Source organism: Nicotiana tabacum, chromosome 3 (assembly GCF_000715075.1).
Source record: "Nicotiana tabacum cultivar K326 chromosome 3, ASM71507v2, whole genome shotgun sequence".
Taxonomy (NCBI): Eukaryota; Viridiplantae; Streptophyta; class Magnoliopsida; order Solanales; family Solanaceae; genus Nicotiana; species Nicotiana tabacum.
Genome location: NC_134082.1, coordinates 195,687,451 through 195,704,900, shown reverse-complemented (window position 1 = coordinate 195,704,900; position 17,450 = coordinate 195,687,451).

Sequence of the window (17,450 nt, the reverse complement as noted above, 5' to 3'; positions counted from 1 at the left end):
TGTGCATCCCGTGTTTCATGTGTCTATGCTTCGGAAGTATCGCGGAGATCCATCACACGTGTTAGATTTCAGCACTGTCCAATTGGACAAGGATCTGTCATATGAGGAGGAGCCGGTGGCTATTCTAGACCGGCAGGTTCGACAGTTGAGGTCGAAGAGTTTTCCTTCGGTCCGTGTTCAGTGGAGAGGTCAGCCTCCTGAGGCATCGACCTGGGAGTCCGAGTCCGATATGCGGAGCCATTATCCTCATTTATTTCCCGACACAGGTACTTCTTTCTTTTGTCCGTTCGAGGACGAACGGTTGTTTTAGAGGTGGAGAATGTGACGACCCAAGGGGTCATCACCGTAATTCTTCCTTATTCCGTGCTCCCGAGGCCTTGAAAACCTCGCTTTTAGTTGCCTCGATTGGCTTGGGCAGTTCGGGCGAGTAGCCGGAAAGTTTTTTTATGTTAGAATATGTGAAACATTTGATGAATTTTGGTATTAATATTCATAATGTTGACTTCGGTCAACATTTTGGGTAAATGGACCCGGACCTGTAATTCGACGGTCCCGGAGGGTTCGTAGAAAAATATGGGACTTGGGCGTGTGCCCCGAATCAAATTCTGAGGTCCCAAGCCCGAGAAATGAATTTTTGAAATAAATTGTTTTTCTGAAATTTGATAAGAAAATTTGAAATGAAAAGGAGTTAGAAAATATAGGTATCGAGCTCGTATTTTGGTTCCGACGCCCGGTACAAGTCTTAAATATGTGTTAAGCACTATCTGTAAAGTTTGGCTAAAAACGGACGTCATATGACGTGTTTCAGACTAAAAATGGAGAGTTTGAGTTATGAAAGTTGAAGAAAGAAAATCATGTGTTTGAGGCTTGATCCTATGTATATGATGTTATTTTGGCGATTTGATCGCACGAGTAAGTCCGTAAGATGTTTTTAAGGTTGTGTGTGTAAGCACGTGATTTTTGCTTCACGAGCAATCACTCCCAAAGGAAAACAAAAAATAATAGTGACAGATGACCCCGCAGTACAAATTTTTCATGACATGTATTGCTAGTCATTTGTGGGTCTGTCCATTTTTTTTGCATTTTATCATTATCAAACAAAATACAAAAATATGTGTCATTAAAAGAAAGTTCAAAATATATATATGCATCGTTCGTTCTAGGTTGTGATTTAACTTACTTAAACATTTTAATTTGGTATGATAATTACGTTGAAGTACTACATTGTTATTTGTTTTAATTTGTTTTATTATTTATTTTGTTTTGTTATTTTTCATTTTTTTTAAATTAGAAAACAAAAGAAAAAGAGTTGAAATCAATTTGGGCCCAAAAATGAGACAAAAACAGGCCCAAACCAGCACTCAAATCCGGTCCAAACCAGGCCTGCCCTGACCACCTCCCGAAACGACGCCGTATCATGCGTCTGATCTAGGCCGTTCAAACTCTCGATCCAACGGCTCAGGACCTCTTTCAGCAACCCGTGTTCAAACCCGACCCAGGAACCAATACGACCCAACCCCTCACTTAAACCAAACGACCCCGTTTAACTACCAAACGACCCCGTCTCATCTCTCACCCTCAGATCCAAGCCGTTGAGATCATCTGATCTAACGGCTCAGATCCAATCCCATAGACCATATATAAACCTTCCCTTACACCCCACGCCCCCTATACCAGCACCCCATCCCTTCGTCCCCAAGATCAAACCTGAAACCCCAAACCCTAGCAAGCCGCCCTAGTCTCCCTCGCCATTAAAGCCGGCGGCACGAACGCCGGTGGCCACCTCCTGAACACCCTAGGACCACCGCACTCTCCTGAACATGGATCTACTATCCATTTGCCTCGAATCACTTTCGTTCGTCTCGAATCTTCATTTGAAGATTTGAGTCGAACCCGGACCTATGCCAAGTTACCCCATCTTCATACCAGACACTCCCCTGACCCTCCTCGTGACCAAACCAAGCTTGGTTTGGTCCGAATCCACACACAACTCCTAAAAAATCAGATCTGGAGATCCGAAACCTAGAACACTAATAGCCTTGGAATCCGGTCGGTCTTAACAAAGGTTTGAGGTTTAATGGATCTTAACCAAGGTGTTCTCATGTGAGAACACCTTGGTTAAAATTTGTTCGGCCTCAAAGGGTCAAAGCTAAGTCGAATTTGAGACAGTTTGGTTTAAACTCTTTCAGTAAGTTTTCTTTCTCTTTGTTTTAGTTTTGATTGAATGGTTAGCATGCTTTGTTGTGCCTATTTGTTATTGTGTGATGTTTTCTTAATTTCTCCCGTCTCTGTCAAAGACCTTTTATTTGGTCGTTTGATTTTCTATGTGTGCTCTGATTATACTCTGTGATATACATGTTCGTCAATTAGATTAGTCGTCAAAAGAGTTTAATTCATCTAGGTTCCCAGTGTTTGAACAAAGTTGCCTGAAGTTATTTGGGACTATATACGTGTTGTTTATATGAACGATTGATTGTTATGTGTTACGATTAATATAGTTGAGTCGATATATGTCGTCAATTAGTTTCAGTCGTTAATGGTAACAACTTGATTCGTGTTGTTTATTTCTGCTGTGATCGTATTTGAGTCTCATTAGGAACTGAATTATATTGCCTATTGATTTTGTTCAAATTGAATTAAAGAACATCTAGGGGAAAGGTTATAATGGCAGATTCAGACTTTGATTTTAAAACACGATGCCATTTGGTTTAGACCGTGGGCAGCATGTGTATGGTTAGCTTTAAGGAATTAAAATAATTGGACAGCATGTGCTGTCAGATTATATTCCTACTGCCCATACTTTGGTTAAATAAACAAGTGATTAGTACATTTTAACAACAAAAGAGAGAGGGGCTGTCAGGGATTTGATGGGAGTTTTGTTTATTTAAAAGAAGTGAGTGGAAAAACAACGAGGGAGGGGCAATTTTGAGTTGTAAAACAGACTGTAAAGTGTTAAGGTTAGGCTATAAAAGAGGCAGACCTTCCATTAGAAAGGGGGGTTCATTTTTTTTGAGTCTGGAGAGATCTGGGGAGTAAGAAAAACTGAAAAGGAAAAACAGAAATAAATTTCAGAACATTGTGAATGAGTATGGTCTAGAAGAAACTGTGCAAGAGTCCAGTTTGATCAGATTTTCTGTGGGGTTTTGTTTTTCCTGTTGTCTGCCAAGCTTCCTTGTGGTCATTGGATTTCTGTTGCTGTTACATTCAACATTCTGGGCTGTTGTTTCCTACTCTGTTCTTTTTCTGGGATTGTTCATTTGTTGCTCGAGTCCTTGCTGAGCTTCACCATTATTGGCTGATTGTTTGTTGCTGTGTTGTTGCTGTGAATCTGCTGTTGCTGTTGTTTGCTGTGTGCTACTCAGCTGATCTTTTCCTTCTTCTTCTGTTCCTCTACATCAGGTACACAACCAAGGCACTATCAAATGTAATTGGAACATTGAGCATGAATGCAAAAAAGGAAAAGACTTGAAGTTGATTTTCATACATATATTGTTATATTAGATATCATGTATTGTATGATAATTTTCATTCTTGTGTTGACAGTCGAAGCAGCTTGTATGCCTAGTGTATATCAATATAAGTTAGCTAAATGGTAGTTTACATATGTATGCTGATAGGTGATAATATGCTCAATAAGATAGGTTGCATCTCAGATTTTAGTTTACTTTGCAGTATATGTTGTAATATATGCAAACTGTACATCATGGATTAAGTTCTTCCTTTTTAGATTTATGGTCTCCTATAACTAGTAAACCACCTGTTAAGACAAAGAACATCAAACTTGCAATCTCAACCTCATAAAGGTCGAGTTCAGGCCAAAACAGGCCAAGCCGGCCTGCTTCGAACGAACAGTGGCCCAGGTCTGGCCTATTACGCATGGGCTGGATTTGGGCCCGGGATTATTCGTTCGGCTGACTGTACATGCAGCCTCATTTCTGATTTTTTAAGCTTTTCTGAATGTCGTTACAAACAACTTGCAAGCATTTAATTAATTAGGACTATCTACTGTTTTCAATTGATAAAGACAAACACGACAAGAAACGTAGTTGCTATAAGATATCCTTTTAAAAATAAGAACGAGATGAGCCTCGATGAAAATAAACAAAACGCGCAGATGCGGGGCCCTTGTTAAATGTATATTATTGAAGCGTTTAGTTTCCAGGATGGGTTGTTTAGCAAATCTCACAACCCGCCTAAAATAACAATACGTTAGACTCTTTAGGACGCGCCTTAATAAATCTTACCTTCTTAAACTCGGGTGCACATTTATGTGACCCAAATCCAAATCTCAACGGATTTGAAATGTATTTCTAATCGCGGGTACATTGATTGTGACGTGGTTCGAGAGGCATATCCATGACGTCGCAAATTCCTTTTAAAAGTAGAATGAGACGAGCCTCGTCAAACAAAAATGTACACAGCTGCGGGGCCCTCTGACTGTATATATATTAAAACACTTAGAATTCGGGACAGGCTGTTTGGCGAATTTTTCGGCCTTCCCCAAAACAACAATACGCTAGTTGCTTTAGGCGCGTCTTAATAATTTATTCTCCTTAATTCGGGTGCACATTTATGTGACCCAAATCCAAATCTCAACCGAGTCGAAATATGTCAACAACCACGGGTGCATTGATGTAGCGTGGTTCGAAATATGTTTTCACGACGTTGCAAGTCTTATAAAATAACAGTAAATGATAAAAGCGGTCAAAAGTTAAATTTTGCACATAAGTTCACTTGTATAAAATTAGATAATCAAGCCGAATATAACAGTTGAGCGACCGTGCTAGAACCACGGAACTCGGGAATGCCTAACACCTTCTCCCGGGTTAACAGAATTCCTTATCCGGATTTCTAGTATGCAGACTGTAATATAGAGTCATTATTTTCCTCGATTCGGGATTAAAATTGGTGACTTGGGACACCCTAAATCTCCCAAGTGGCGACTCTGAAATAAATAAACCAATCCCGTTTCGGTTGTCCTTTAATTGAAAAAAACTCCCCTGCGCCCCTCGGGCGCGGAAAAAGGAGGTGTGACAGCTCTGGCGACTCTGCTGGGGATGACTGACCCAGAACCACTGGTTCAGGGTTAAGAATTCGAGCTTAGAATAATTGTTATTATTTGACTTTATTTATTATCTGATTATTACATGTTCTGAGCCTAATGTGCTAAATGCTGCTTTTACCGCTTTGATATTATTTGAACTGTATATAAACTGTGCTGAAACCTTTCTCTTCTTACCTCCGGGGATGTGCTCACTGGTTGAGACTCCCTATTCTGTTAGTGTCATACCCTAAATAAAAGAGGCTCGGAAAGTTTCTAAGCCGGCTGGCCTTTTGGTTCCCGGAAAGGAGCTCCTTCCTCAACTCGAGTTGTCCGCTCGGGTACACTGTCTAGAACACCGACCCAGGTTTTGAACATAGAATAACGTGAATTCATGCCGGATCCCTAGTAGGAACGCTTATTTGCATCATGTTGCATATGACTTAGGGACTCAACACAGGGGTTGGGTTCGTCTAGGACTAGCGACCTGATATGAAAAGGCCATTCTGATGCATCCTATTGTTTTCCGTGCATTTATTTGTCTCATGCCCACATGCTGACCGGTGTTTGAATATTTGGAATATTGTGGAAAAAAAAAGGAAATAACGGTTAGGAATTGATTGTTTATTTTTGAAAAAGAGAAAAAAAACAAATACTGTCAAAACTCTGCCGAAATTTTGAAAAGTCGTTGTTCTGTTTTGTTTTTCAAAAAAATAAAATATAAATAGAAATATATAGTTTGTCTTGTCATAAAAAATTTTAAAAAAAAGAATCTTATTTTTAAAATGGTTTTTTTTTATGAAAATTCGAAAATAATAATAAAAAAAAAAGGGAGTCTTATTTTGTCTTTACTTTTATTATTTGTTGCAAATATATGTATATATATATATATGTGAAAAATTCAAAAGTTTTTCTTTACTTTAAAAAATGTATATATATCTTTATTTGTTGCAAAAGTATTTGTCTTGCCAAAGGTCTAGAAAAGTTCTTTTAAGCTCCCAGTTTTCGAAACAAAAATCCAAAATATTTTCCGTTGATGACTTCTTTAGAAAGTTTTTTTTTATATATACGAAAATTCAAAATTCAAAAAATCGCATATATTTTTGTTTTATCAGAATAAGTGTCGTTTGTTAAAATCTTATTAATAAATGTGCAGAATGAGCACGACTCCGAATGAACCCTTTTCAATCATGAGTAAAATCCCTCTCCAATTGCGGCTCTGGTGGAATGATTTAGGCAAAGAAGGGCATGACGAAATCAAGAAGTATCTGAAAGGCCTCACGAGTTTGTTGGATATCAGGCCACGAGGAGATATCATAAGGGCACTAGTCCCCCACTGGGATCCTGCGCACAATGTCTTCCGTTTCTCAGATTTTGAACTTACCCCAACTTTAGAAGAAATAGCAGGGTATATCGGCAGCGCTGAGACTCCTTTGAGGTACAAATACCTGATTGCTCCAAGAGCTGTAGCAATACACCGGTTTCTGGACTCCTTAAAGATAGTCAGAACAATTCATAACCCTGACTTGGCAAAAGGTTTTTGCAGCATGAGTTTCATATATCAAAGATATGGTCACATAGGAGGATTCGACAAGCCAGAAAACCAGTTGTGCAGCAAAGGTAATCGCCAAAAGTGGGAAGAACATAGACGGATTGCTTTCATGATAACTTTCTTAGGACTACTAGTATTCCCAAGAAAAGACGGGAATATTGACATAAAGATAGCAGGGGTCGTCAGTACGTTGCTCACACAGAGTGATAGTACGTTGGCGCCCATGATAGTATCTGATATGTTCCGGGCTCTCACATCTTGCAAAGCCGGAGGAAGTTTTTTCGAGGGTTGCAATTTGTTGTTGCAAATGTGGATGACCGAACACCTATGTCACCGAGCCCAGTTTCTGAGCCATGGATCCGCTGGAAAGACCTGCATAGAGGAGTTCTATACCAGAGTTAATAAGACCTACCTACCAGAAGGAGTCACAGCATGGACCTCATATTTCCATACCCTCAACGCCGGTCAAATACAGTGGGCGCTAGGATGGTTACCGATCGACGAAGTCATATACATGCCAGCAGCCAAACCCCATTTTCTCTTAATGGGACTCAAGAGCATTCAACCATACGCGCCGCATCGGGTTTTAAGGCAACTGGGGAGGTATCAGATAGTGCCGAAAGATGAGTATCTAAGCACCCAGGTGATCGAGATCAGTCCCGACGGCCAGTTTCCCGAAGCAAGGGTGCATCAAATTTGGAGCCAATGTCAATACTTAGAAGCAAATACTTGTGTAATGAATCGGGCAAAAGGGGAAGTTTCGCCCGGGTATTAGGCCTGGTACAAAGGGGAGACATCATCTGGAAGACCGACCAAAAGACCTCACCTGCAAGAATTTGCCAAATCTTCACAAGAGCAGTGGGGCTGGTTGGCCAAAGAGCGGGAATATCTTGCCGAAGCAGGCAAACTGAAGCAACAAGTTCAGGATATGAGGTTTGAGTGCAAATTACAGTCTGCTGCCCATAAGGGAGAAAAGAACAGATTAATCAGAGAAGGCGAGATCCTCAAAGCTCAGATCCAGAGAATGAAAAAGGAGGCTAATAGCCAGCTGAGAAGCCGGGCAGATAAAAGATTGATAGCAGGGTTAAAGGATCAGGTTGCGGAATGCCAGGAAGATTTGGAAAGAGCCAAGGCCAGCACAGCAAGATTACGGACCAAGTGGGCAAAGGGTGCGATAGCTCGGAGGCAGCGCCTGCAACGAGTCATAAGGGATTATGAACTGAGCATCGGGACATTAAGGGAAACGAATGCCTCTCTTCAAGAGAGGGTCTTCAAGCAAACACGAGATGCCCAAGCCGACAGAAGGCAATGTTACGATGCAATGACCAGAATGGAAAGGCAAATGGAGATGTTCCAGGACCAGCTGGCCAGCAATGCACAAACACTAGGATTGAAGAACCGACAGATAAGGCAGTTGTTCGCGGAAAGGGACAACATTCGGGGAAAGATCGACGAGATTGGGCATTACATCTACATGAGATGCCTGGCATGCGAGCAAAAGCCTCGGAAGACCCTCCTTGTTTCCATCATGGGTTACGTCTACCGAATCATGAATGAGTTGAAAAACCTGCAGAGGGACCTCACACCAAGGGCTGCGGAAAGGCTGAATGATGCCTCGCGGGTCCCTAAGTTGGAAAATTAATCTTTGGTTGAGTCCTGTTTATTTGGCTTTGTCGCTTTTCCATATGTTGTTTTCCTTTCTTTTAGTCAAAACGGGTTAAGAACTGTGGAGTCTGTACTATTGCTATTCCTTGCTTGAAGTAATTTGTAATAGCAAAATTTTGAGAATGAATTTAATGATTTCACAAGAATTGTGTGTTTCTTTACTTTAAGGCAGAACTACGCCTGGTCTGATTCACGCGGGGACGTGATACGTAGGCAATCCCCATAAGATTCGACCGCTTTTAATAAATAAAGAAAAGAAAATGTAAATAAAATAAAACGCAGGGTTTCGCAAAATACTTTAAAGAGACGAATGAGAAAACCGGGATGACGCATGTTGTTTGAAGCAAAGCATGTAGAAACGGTTAACTGCCTAGGTGCATTGCATCCTCTATGTGTTATGATCAAATCTGTTAAGCTCTAACGCTAACAAAGTTTGTTGTTGTCTGATACCAGACAGTTAGTGGTTAAAGAATTCTGGCAACACATTCATACCAAACCAGATTCAAAGGACCGGTAGCAACAAGCATGACTACTTCGGAGAATAGCAACGAGGAAGAAAGGCCGATGAGCCAGTTGTTAAAAGAAGCAATGGAAAAGATTGAAAGGATGGGACTAGAAATGAATGCAATGCAACTAGCCCTATCCAAAACCCAAAAAAGCCCCGAAACACTAGGACACATGCCGGAGTACCCTCACTCTGGCCCTTCCACAAGCCGCCCAAATCCCCTCTATCATCAAGAAAGAAGCCCTCATGATTCCCAAGCTCCACCACCCCATCAACCTCTCCCAACACCCAACATTCCCATTTTTGTGGGACCTACATCAGCCCCTTTGCAGAGAACGACCAGTGAGCCATTGTTTCAGGCTCACGATACCCAATACTATCCCCCTGAGCCTACATTCCATGCAACCGAACCACAAGCTTACAATCCCCGTTTGGAAGTACCGGCAGAGATTGAGAAGCCGGTTAAAGCCCCTGAACAGGATGAAGTGTTGAGAAAGTTCAAAAGCCTGGAGCAATCCTTCAGGAACTTGCACGGGCTGGGCAATCAAGTCAGCGTGGCATACAAAGATCTGTGCCCTTTCCCAGACGTCCAACTCCCGGCTGGGTTCAAGATGCCCAAGTTTGATTTATATGAAGGGCACGGTGATCCCATGGCACATTTGCGGGGATTCTGTAGCAAAATGAGAGGGGCAGGAAGCAAGGACGAGCTTTTGATAGCTTATTTCGGCCAAAGTCTGAGCGGATCTGCACTGGAATGGTATACCCGGCAGGATTTCAGCAGGTGGTACACGTGGGATGATCTGGCACAGGCTTTTGCAGGTCATTTCCAGTACAATCTGGTGATAGTCCCTGACCGTCTCACGTTATTGAGAACTGGGAAGAAACCCGGGGAAGGTTTTCGCGAGTTCGGGTTCCGCTGGAGAGAACAAGCAGCTAGGGTCGATCCTCCCATGAGAGAGGGAGAGATGGTAGACTATTTTTTGCAGACATTGGATCCAACCTACTTTGGTCACTTGGTGACAACGGTTGGAAAATCTTTCAACGAGGTGGTCAAAATAGGGGTCATGATAGAAGAGGGTTTGAGGTCGGACAAGATCTTGAACTATTCGGCACTCAAGGCCACAACCCAGGCTATTCAAAACGGCACGGGAGGTGCGCTGAGAAGAAAGAAAGAAGAGGTTGCCACGATCGAGGCAGGCAGTTGGTCCAGGGCTGGCAGACCGCACTACAACCAACCCAGGCCTCACAGGTCAAACTACCCATACAACCCACCACAAAGTTTCTATCCACCTCGAGAACCACATTGTTCCGTACACCAAGCCCAGGTATACACTCAGCCTCCGGTTCGCCCACAATGGCGTGCACCGGCTCCCCAGAACATATATGCGCCACCACAAAACACCTACCCTCCACCAAGGGCATATAGAAACCCTTCAGGGGCAGGCTTCCGGGGAAATCCAGATGCTAGGAATGACAGGTTGCGGAAGCAAAGAACCTTCACGGAGCTGGGAGAAACCTACACCGCTTTGTTCCACAAGCTGCGGCAATTGGGTTTGGTTAGTCCTGTCCAGACTCGAGAACCAAATCCCCCACCTCAGAATGTAGATCGATCAATCAGTTGTGAATACTGTTCAGGGATGCTCGGGCACGATACCGAGAAGTGCTGGAAGTTAAGGCATGCCATACAGGATCTTATTGACACCAATAAGATCGAGTTCCAGACACCGGAGGCTCCTAACATCAACCAAAACCCACTGCCAGCGCACCACGAAACTCACATGATTGAGTTGGTGTGTGAGGGAGGAGAATTAAGAAAACCCTCACAAACAGTGATGATGATCCAAGCCGCCCCGAAAGAAGTGTTAACCAGTGGAGGAACGAGTGTACAGTCGCAGGGAGAAGGCGTCAAGCCGGTAGTGATATTGGGGAAGAGCCCGTCCATCATAGCAAGCAAACCCGAGCCAAGCAAGTTGGTAATACCATGGATCCTGCCCACACCGGCAGTCGTGTTGAAAGGGGTATGTAGAGAACGGGTGACCATAAAGCCTGTGGTCCAGCTGCCGATGATTGATAGCAGGGTTGTGCCTTGGAAATATGAAAAGGCGGTGGTGATGTACAAAGGAAAACAGGTGGAAGAAGTCAGTTGTGAAGCGCAAGGGCTGACTCGATCAGGTCGATGTTTTGCTCCGGTGGAGCTAAGAAGAACCAACCCAGTTGCAACCAAGAAACCTGTGTCCGAAGAAGAGGCTGAAGAGTTCCTGAGGAAGATGAAAGTACAAGACTATTCTGTAGTTGAGCAGCTGAGAAAAACACCGGCCTAGATCTCACTATTGTCATTACTCCTCCATTCAGAGGAACATCGTCGGGCCCTGTTGAAGATATTGAACGAGGCTCATGTACCCAGTGAGATTTCTGTAAACCACCTGGAAACCATTGCCAGCAAGATTTTCGAGGTGAACAGGGTAACATTCTCAGATGATGGCCTGCCGATGGAAGGTACAGAGCATAACAAAGCTCTATACCTAGCTGTCAAATGTGAAGACTCGGTGGTAACTCGAGTATTGGTGGATAACGGCTCAAGCGCCAATATTTGTCCATTATCCACCCTGGACCAGTTAAAGATTGACCGCGGAAGAATCTGGAAGAATAGCATCTGTGTCCGAGGGTTTGACGGAAACGGAACAGCCACTGTAGGGGATGTTGTACTTGAACTGACCATCGGTCCAGTCCTGTTCACCATGGAATTCCAGGTATTAGATGCCACAGTTTCTTATAACCTGCTGTTAGGACGACCCTGGATTCATGCAGCCAAAGCGGTGCCTTCCACTCTACATCAAATGGTGAAGTTCGAGTGGGAAAGACAAGAGGTCGTGTTACACGGCGAGGATACAACGTGCACCATGGGCGGAACCATTGTACCTTTCATAGAGACCGCTGATGACAAAGGTTCTTGGGTCTACCAGATTTTCGATACAGGGTCGGCTAATAAAATTTCTGAAGGAGAAATCATCCCGCACCCTAGGGTAGCTGCCGCAACAGTCATGATGGTCTCAGAAATGCTGGGTAACGGATTTGTGCCGGGAAAAGGCCTGGGAGTCGAACTTCAAGGGATTGTCCAACCTGTCTCCCTTCCTAAAAATCTGGAAACTTTCGGATTGGGGTTCAAACCAACCGCAGCAGATAGAAAGCAAGCGCGAAAAATGAAGAAGAGGGTCTGGTTTCTACCTAAACCAGTGCCACGCCTCTCAAGGTCTTTTGTCAAAGCAAATGCCAAGGGGCCACCGGTCCCAAAGATTCTAGGACCTTTGATCGGTATAAATGAAGACCTGAATCAGAGTTTTGAGAGGCTATTCGCGGATGTCAGTACGGTGGAAGCTGGAGAAAGTTCTAGCAGAGCAGAGATACAGTTTGTGGGGCCTGAGGCCAAGACCAACAATTGGACGGTTACTCCTCTTCCTGTCCGAGGGGAGTCTTGGTAGTAGGCTTTGATTAATGTTTTGTTTGTTTGTTTGTTCGGATTATTCAAGGGTGTAATCCAAATTTTACTTTCGTTTTCGTAAAAGTGTGAACCATTTTATCCCGCAAGTTTAATAAAGTTCTTTTCTTTTGTCCCATTTTAATTTTGTTTTGTTCTTTTTCTTTCTGAACAGTTCTCTTTTTACTAGTTCTAATGACATGGCATGCACAGCGGATCTTCGACCTAGTCTAATAAATCAATCTGAAACCGACTCAATGATGCAAGAGGTCGTTTGTGACGATGAATTTGAATGTGACGAAGGTGAAGCCTTCGAAGAAATAAACCGAGAATTGTGCCAATTTGAAGAGAAACCCAAGCCTAACCTAAATGACACCGAGGCCGTGAATCTAGGAGACGCTGATAACGTCTAAGAAACCAAAATTAGCATCCACATTGAGCCAAATGTCAGAGCAGAATTGATCAAAACTCTCATGGAATTCAAAGATGTTTTTGCATGGTCATATAATGATATGCCTGGATTAAGCACCAATTTAGTGGTTCACAAATTGCCCACTGACCCGGCATACCCTCCGGTCAAGCAAAAACTAAGGAAATTTAAAACAGAAATGAGTGTAAAGATCAAAGAAGAAGTGATTAAGCAGTTGCAATCGAAGGTCATTCGGGTCACTCGATATCCCGAGTGGTTGGCCAATGTGGTACCAGTCCCAAAGAAGGATGGAAAAATCAGGGTGTGCGTCGACTACCGCAACCTCAACAAAGCAAGTCCCAAGGACAATTTTCCGTTACCCAACATTCATATCCTGATCGATAATTGCGCTGGGCGCGAGATCGGATCCTTTGTGGATTGCTATGCGGGTTATCATCAGATCCTAATGGACGAGGAGGATGCTGAGAAGACAGCGTTTATTACGCCATGGGGAACCTACTGCTATCGGGTAATGCCGTTCGGGTTAAAGAACGTCGGGGCAACGTACATGCGAGCAATGACTGCTGTGTTTCATGACATGATACACAAGGAAATCGAGGTGTACGTCGATGATGTGATCATCAAATCTTGGCGTCAGGAGGACCATGTGGCAGACCTAAGGAGATTTTTCCAAAGACTCCGAAGGTATGACATCAAGCTTAACCCGGCCAAATGCGCATTCGGGGTTCCATCAGGAAAGTTGCTAGGATTCATCGTCAGTCGACGGGGGATTGAGTTAGACCCATCCAAAATTGAGTCCATCCGAGATTTGCCACCGCCAAGGAACAAAACAGAGGTAATGAGTTTGCTGGGTAGACTCAATTACATCAGCAGATTCATCGCTCAACTCACAGCAACTTGCGAGCCCATATTTCGGTTGCTGAGAAAGGATGCCGCGATAGGTTGGACGGCAGAGTGTCAGGAGGCTTTCGACCAAATCAAAGGGTATCTGTCTAATCCACCCGTATTGGTCCCGCCTAAGCCCGAGAAGCCCCTAATTCTTTACCTGACGGTCTTGGAAAATTCATTTGGTTGTGTGTTGGGGCAACATGACGACACAGGAAGGAAGGAGCAAGCCATCTACTATCTTAGCAAGAAATTCACAGTGCATGAGGTCAAGTACACTCAACTCGAGAAAACATGCTGCGCCCTAACTTGGGTAGCTCAAAAGTTGAAGCACTACCTGTCTTCATATACTACTTATCTCATATCCCGCTTGGACCCATTGAAGTATATCTTTCAGAAACCTATGCCCACGGGAAGGTTGGCAAAGTGGCAAATTCTACTCACAGAGTTTGATATCATCTACGTAACGAGGATGGCCATGAAAGCCCAGGCACTGGCAGACCATTTGGCAGAGAATCCCGTTGATGAAAAATACGAGCCCTTAAGAACGTATTTTCCTGACGAAGAGGTGATGCATACGAATGATTTGGAATTGCCTGAGGAACCAGGTTGGAAGCTTTTCTTCGATGGAGCTGCAAACGCAAAAGGAGTTGGAATAGGAGCAGTACTCATTTCTGAAACAGGACGGCATTATCCTGTTACGGCTCAACTACGCTTCTATTGCACCAACAATATGGCCGAGTATGAGGCTTGCATTCTGGGTCTGCACCTGGCTGCTGACATGGATGTCCAAAACATCTTGGTCTTGGGAGACTCGGACCTCTTGATACATCAAATTCAGGGAGAATGGGAAACACGAGATCTAAAACTCGTACCATACCGACAATGCTTGCATGATCTGAGCAAGCAATTTCGATCGGTGAAGTTCAAACACATACCTAGAGTTCACAACGAGGTTGCGGATGCTTTGGCCACCTTAGCATCAATGCTGCACCATCCTGACAAAATGTATGTTGATCCTCTACACATCCAGGTCCGTGATCAGCATGCCTACTGCAATGCCGTAGAAGAAGAAGCAGATGGCAAACCCTGGTTTCATGATATCAAGGAATACCTCATAACGGGGATATATCCAGAACATGCCTCTGGAGACCAAAAGAGAGCCCTTCGGCGTTTGTCGAGTGGTTTCTTCTTCAGCAGAGGGGTATTGTACAAAAGAACCCCCGATTTGGGATTGTTGAGATGCATAGATGCCAGTCGAGCAATGACGGTTATGGCTGAGGTACATGCTGGAGTTTGTGGACCACACATGAGCGGGTATGTGTTGGCAAGAAAGATCCTTCGAACAGGGTGTTATTGGCTCACCATGGAACACGACTGTATCACTTTCGTGAGGAAATGCCATCAGTGCCAGATACATGGAGATTTGATTCATTCTCCGCCAACAGAGTTACATACGATGTCAGCACCCTGGCCGTTTGTAGCATGGGGCATGGATGTCATTGGGCCCATCGAGCCAACAGCATCCAACGGTCATAGGTTCATTCTAGTGACCATTGATTACTTCACCAAATGGGTTGAGGCTAAAACCTTCAAATCAGTAACCAAGAAGGCAGTGGTGGACTTTGTTCACTCCCATATCATCTGCAGATTTGGGATCCCAAAAGTGATCATCACGGATAACGGGGCGAATCTTAATAGCAGCTTGATGAGAGAGGTATGCCAACAATTCAAGATTACACACCGCAATTCCACCCCATATCGTCCTAAGGCAAATGGAGCAGTCGAAGCAGCCAATAAGAATATCAAGAAGATACTGCGAAAAATGGTGGAAGGGTCCAGACAATGGCACGAGAAATTACCCTTTGCTTTGTTGGGTTACCGCACTACCGTCCGGACTTCCATAGGCACAACTCCTTATTTGTTGGTGTATGGAACTGAGGCCGTGATACCAGCGGAGGTCGAAATTCCGTCCCTCCGAATTGTCGCTGAAGCCGGGATTGATGATGATGAATGGGTCCAAGCTCGATTGGAACAGTTGAGCCTGATAGATGAGAAAAGATTGGCAGCAGTGTGCCATGGTCAGCTGTACCAGAAGAGAATGGCAAAAGCGTATAATAAGAAGGTGCGCCCCAGGAAGTTTGAAGTAGGGCAGCTGGTATTGAAAAAGATCCTCCCACATCAGGTCGAGGCGAAAGGCAAATTCGCCCCAAATTGGCAAGGGCCTTATATCGTGACCAGAGTATTGTCCAATGGTGCTTTGTGTTTGACAGATGTCGAAGGTAGATGCGTCGACATGGCTATCAATTCAGATGCAGTCAAGAGATATTATGCGTAATTTCTTTAATTATGGCAATTTTTTTGGTTGGTTTGTTTGTATTTGGCATTTATTGGATAATGAGATGACGGAGGCAATTCTTTCTTCTACCCAAACACTGTTTAACCCTTGCTTCCCCCTTTGAGCCTTAAGTTATTCTTTCATACCCCTCTTTTGGAATCACTAATGGGAAAGATATGAAAAAAAAAGAAAAGAAGGAAAAGAAAAAAAAGGAAGATAAAATCACAAGAAATACAAAACCGTGGGAACTACGTTTGACCTGATTCCTCAAAGAGGATACGTAGGCGCCTCACGGCTCGGTCATAGTATGCATCATAGCGAATATAGGATGCATAATGTACATAGTGTGCATAATAGGCACAGCGTGCGTAACGCACATAGCGCAACATAAGTGTAAAAAAATAAATTCCCCAAGCAAGAAAACTGGGGCAGAAGTTATGTTTTAAATTCCAACAAAGGTTTGATTCCAAAGGTTGTAGCACATCACCCATCAAATTATGTTCATTTTTCATAGCCTTTCTTTAACTACACACCAAAACCAACATCAACGTCCCAAAGACCTCCCGATCAAAGTTCAAGAGATGTCGAGTCAGGCAAATAAGACCGAGAATAATACACCAATCCCCAGCAAAGAAAAGGATTGTAAGACTGGGAATGAATTGATAGTCAAAGGAATCTCCAGAAGAGAGGGTCGTATCTACAACGCCCCGATTCCTCGAAAGAAATAAAATGAGAGAGTCTCATCGGTGAAAACCTTCGCAGGCACCGAGAGGCGATGTAAGATGAGGGATATAAAATGAGAGAGTCTCATCGGTGAAAACCTTCGCAGGCACCGAGAGGCAATGTAAGATGAGGGATATGAAATGAGAGAGTCTTATTGGTGAAAACCTTCACAGGCACCATAAGGCGCCGGGAGATGAGAGAAAAGAGAGAGTCTCATTAGTGAAAACCCCTCGAAGGGCACTATGAGGCGACAAGACGAATCAGCAAAAGCTACCACATTTGCAACAGAATGGACAGTCATTTATCATCCCCAGCAAGTCAGACCATCCGGCAAATCGATTGATACAAATAGACTGGGTCAGGAATCTATGGTGCACGTCGTGATCACGGGGACCAGTCAGGTCCTCCAGATAAGTTCTTCTGAGTTTCTCCTCCCCACCAAATATGGGTTCAGAAAGATTTTTCCCTCTAGCTTTTATTTTCTCTTCCTAAAATTTGTCTTGAAAAGAATTTTTCAAAGCTTACTACCAGAAACCGGAGGGGAATTCACCCAATGCAAGGATCGTGCCCGGCAATTTTGGAAGAAGTGAGCTCCTAAAGGGAGTGGTTTCGGGAGTTAAAAGCAGACTCCCACAGAATATGCTTCAAGAGAAAGCGGAAAGGGGGATTAATTGAAAGCCAATCCCCAGCAGGCTAGAGGCCCCCAGCAGGCAACTTTGCCCACTAATCAATTGGGACATAAAGCAAGAGAAGACAAGAAAGGAAAATCATCCGCCAAAAGGCACCCTCTACCACCACAATGAAAACTGATTAAATCCTTTTGTCTGCTGCAGGAA